This window comes from Gavialis gangeticus, unplaced genomic scaffold, assembly GCF_001723915.1.
Source record: "Gavialis gangeticus isolate Ggan-Ray unplaced genomic scaffold, GavGan_comp1, whole genome shotgun sequence".
Lineage (NCBI taxonomy): Eukaryota > Metazoa > Chordata > Crocodylia > Gavialidae > Gavialis > Gavialis gangeticus.
The window spans coordinates 44,668,073-44,672,509 of NW_017729008.1; positions in this window are offsets into that span (position 1 = coordinate 44,668,073).

The following is a 4,437-nucleotide window of genomic DNA, read 5'->3' on the forward strand; positions in this document are numbered from 1 at the left end:
AGGCAAACCCCACCCAGTGCAACCAGTCTGAGCAGGGGGGAGATCCCTTCCTGAGCCTGAGCGCAGGGGCAAGACCCTCCAGTCAGGACCCTGTGGGGTTGGAGCAGCAGGAGCCTCCATCCATGGCTGCCTGATGCTGGGGCACGAGCCCTTCCTGGGGAGTAGGGACCAGGGGCTGACGCGGCTTTGCTATAGCAGAGGGTGGTGGAGAGAGCCCGTGGCTGGAGCTTGACAAATACAGTGGGACTTGTCATGAGGCACAGACAAGACGCTCCCTGGGACGCTGGCAGCGCCCAGCGTAGGACATTTGGTGGCACCAGGCCGTAGTTATGTCAACGAACTGGTAGCCTAAGGCACTGCAAAACCAGCTGGCTTCGCTGAGCCCTGGAGGGCCCGATACAGCCTCAGCATGCCAAAACGGTGCTTCAGACACGCACGTTGTACAAGTTGAGAGTAAAAAGTTAGAACTGGGTCTTACTGGAAGCACTGGTGGAAACTAGCTGCAGCGTCAAACTCCTGGGTGCATTGGGGCCGGGCAGAGCAAGGGAGGGAGAGAGATGGGGGGTGGGGTAGGAGAGACCAAGGAGTGTCCGGCCTCGGCCCAGCCCTGCTGCGGCCAGGGGCGGATCCAGGCTTTTGACAAGGGCGTGCAGAGGCTGAGGTGCCTCCACTCCTCGTGGGCAGCAGCGGAAAGGCCGGCTGCGCCGGCAGTACATGAAGACAGTTACAGAGGGAGGGGGGTTAACGCCTGTGGAGTCAAGTGATTAGCAGGAATTGGGGTGCCGATGAGCCATGAAGTCCAGGGTCCCACTCAGCGCTGCCTGAAGAGAAACGTGGCTGCCTTGGCCAAGCTGGCAGTGGGAAGCCCAGGGGTGCAAGTGCCCCAGCGCTGCCCCCGGCCCAGGAGAAGGGCAGGAGCTGGTGGCCATCGTGGCTGGGAGCTGAAAGTGGCTTTGGCCCCTGTGGTGGCAGTGGCCATTTTGAATAGGGGAGCTGTGACGGATGGCTTTGTGTGGCCAATGAGAAGCCCCCAACATGGTGGGCCCCCCGCCAGTCCACAGTGTGGGGGGCCAGGCCACGTGCCCGCCCCACCCCCCCATTCCATCCTCACAGGCTCATCACATGGTCGCCTAGCAACCCCGTGGGAATGCGGTGACATCACAACAGTCCATGGCCCGTCCCCGGTGCTGGGGGGCCCCGGCCTGGCTGCCCCTGGGGCTGCTGCCCCTGCTGCTCTGGGGCGCAGGGGGCCCCGACCCACAGAGTGAGCGGCTGGTGGCCGGATGGGGACGTGGACACGGCCCCTGCGGGAGCAGAGCCCGGGGCAGGGCCGTTCCCTGGCTCCCCCTCACCCCTGGTCCTCCGGGGGGGGGCTGTGGTCAGGAGTGAGGGGCACCAGTGGGGCTGGGGGAGCCCGGGGAGGGGGGCTGCGGCTCAGGGACGAGGGGCCCTGGTAGAGCCGGCTCGCAGAAGTCCATGGGGGAGGAGACACCCTGGCTGCATCCCTGGGCCCACTGGGTCCGGCTCCTGGGGCCAGGGCCTTCCTCCGTCTCAGTGCATCTCACCCGCCTGCTGTCACTCGCAGCCTGTGGGCTCCGGCCCCTGGCGTCGGACTACGCAGGCATGCGGATCGTGGGGGGCGCGGACGCCCTGCCGGGGGCCTGGCCCTGGCTCGTCAGCATCCAGATCCCCGCGCGGGAGGGCACCCGGCACTCGTGCGGCGGGTCCCTCGTCAGCCCCCGCTGGGTGCTCACGGCCGCGCACTGCTTCAAAGCCAAGGGGAGGTGAGAGGGGCCGGGGCTAGAGACAGGCTTGGCAGGGAAGCCCCTGGCACCCAGGCTGGGGATGAGGCCGGGCTGGGCCAATGCTGCTGGCACCAAACCCACGGGGTCCTGCCTGGAGGGTCTTGCCCCCGCGCTCAGGCTCAGCCCCACGCTGCACTGGGGCAGGAAGGGATTCCCCCTGCTCAGACTGGTGCGCACTGGGGGGTTTCGCCTTCCTCTGCAGCGGGGCACGCCCTGGGCATGACAGGCGCGGGGCTGACGCAGTCCACGGCACTGATGCTCTCCCACGCGCACGCAGGGTGCTGCCGCAGTGGCGGATCGTAGCGGGCGTGACGGAGCTGTCGCACCTGACGGACCTGGCGCAGACGCGGGGGGTGCAGCTGGCCGTGCTGCACCCGGCCTACGACCCGCACCGCGAGGCCAACGACGTCGCGCTCATCCGGCTCGACCGCCCCGTGGCCTTCAACGACCTGGCGCAGCCGGCCTGCCTGCCCAGCGCCCACATGGCTGTCGCCACCTTCGCCCCCTGCTACGTCAGCGGCTGGGGTGTCACCGACGAGAAGAGTGAGGCCCTGAGGGGGAGGGGGCTCCTTCTTACCCCACGGGGCCAGCTGCGCCCTCATCCCAGGGGCAGGAGATGCACTGTGCACACGTGTGTATGCATGTGCACACACCAGTGCACATGTGATGCTGGCACGTGGCCTGAGCCCTTACCAGTACAGCTGTGCACGGAGGGCACCAGGGACATGGGGCCGAGACCAGTGCCCGCAGGGGACCGGAGCCACGGCCTCAGGCTGCGGCTGGGGAATCGCGGCTGGAGATGATGGGAGTCGAGGCCGAGAACAGGCCCCCGGCAGCACGGGGCAACACTTGCACGGGCAGGTTGGCCCGACACCAGCTGCCTTGTTTGGTGCAGGCTGCTCGCACAATCCTTAGCTGGGGGGTGAGGGGCTGTGTGGGGAGCTGGCTGCTGAGGGCTTGCAGGGCTTGGGCCGTGGGTTGGCAGGGGCTCGTAACTCTGGAGGGTGGTGCTGGGGATCCCCGGGTCCCCCCTCTGCCTCCTAAATGAAGCCCGAAGTCTCCGGGAGCCGGGTCAGGGCTGCAGCTCCCGGCGCCTCGGTGGCCCAGGGCAGCCCTGGGGCGGGGGCCGCACTGACGTCTCTCCCCGCCCACAGGCCAGAAGCCCTCGGACATCCTGCAGGAGGCCCAGGTGCACCTCATCGACCCAGAGACCTGCAACAGCAGCCGCTGGTACAACGGGGCCATCACCACGACCCAGCTGTGCGCGGGGCACGAGGAGGGCGGCATCGACAGCTGCCAGGTGTGTGGTGCTGGCTCGGCCCCGGGGCTGCAGCTGAGCTCCGGCCTTCGACGGCCGCGCCACATTGCCTCGGCTTCCCTGCCACGACCCGGCAGAGGCCGAAGCAGCAGGGTGGGGGCAGCGCAGAGCACCGCGGGTGCAGCTGGGATGGGGGAGTGGGCGCGGGTGGGAGACGGTGTCTTTAACCACGAGCCCCTGGACCAGCATCGGTAGCATCAGGCCGATGTCCTGGATGGAGCTGGCAGCGGGGCCACGGCTGGTTTCCCCCCGAACGCTCCCGGCCCTGGCAAGCGCAGCTGGAGCCGGGGCTGCTCCGGATCAGGGTGCAGAGGAAGCTGCTTTGCTTTGCTTGCGCTGCCTGGCAGGACGGATGGCCCCGAGCCGGTGGCTCTGTCGCCTTTCTGCAAGAAGGGAGCCAGCGAGGTCGCCGTCAGCCACGGAGGAGGCCTGGACTTCCTCGTAGGGCGGCTGCTCGCAGATCCAGCCCCGAGCAGGAGAGACGTTGTAGGACGAGCCCCGGCTGTAACCCGGCGGGGAACAGAGACGAGGAGCCAGCGGAGAGCCCCAGCCATGGAGCCGGGCTTGGCCAGGGGTCTCCAGGCACGCTGCACCGAGCTCCTCGACCGGGCACGTGAAACGGGAGCGGAGATGGGGCCGCGATGACGGCTTGAAGGCCAGACAGGCTGGGCCTCGTCCCTGAGCATGGGCGACGGTGCTGTCCCCGGGGTTCGAGGCCAAATGGACGCTGGGAACGAGGGTCCGCATGTGCTGCTCCCGAAACAGAAGCCAGGCGCTAAGAGCTGAACCTGGGCCCCGAGTTGGGTCCCCGAGCGCTGGACGGGGGGACGGACGGGGTGCAGTGCCAGAGCCGGAGGCTCGAGGAGACAGAAACGGGGCCGCCGAGGCCGGTCGTGCCAGGCTGGAAGGAGGCAGCCGGCAGATCCCTCCCCAACCCCGGAGCGGTGTCACCCATGTCCTTGGGCACCGGTGGGCATGTGCTGTGGATGTGGCTGGGAGACGGGGGGCTTCCCCGGGGGAGAGGCCTGGCTCCCAGAGCGGGAGCCCGCGAGCCACCCGTGGGGCACGGCCCCGGCGTCAGTAACGTGCCCGCTCCCCGCAGGGCGACAGCGGGGGACCCCTCATGTGCCGCGACGCGCTGACGGACCGCTACTACGTGGTGGGCATCACCAGCTGGGGCCGGGGCTGCGCGCGGGAGCGGCAGCCGGGCATCTACACCTCCACCCAGCGCTTCCTCCAGTGGATCCTGGAGCAGACCGGGGCGCTGGAGGTGGACGACGAGGACAAGCCGGCTCCCCACCCACTTCCCGCCGC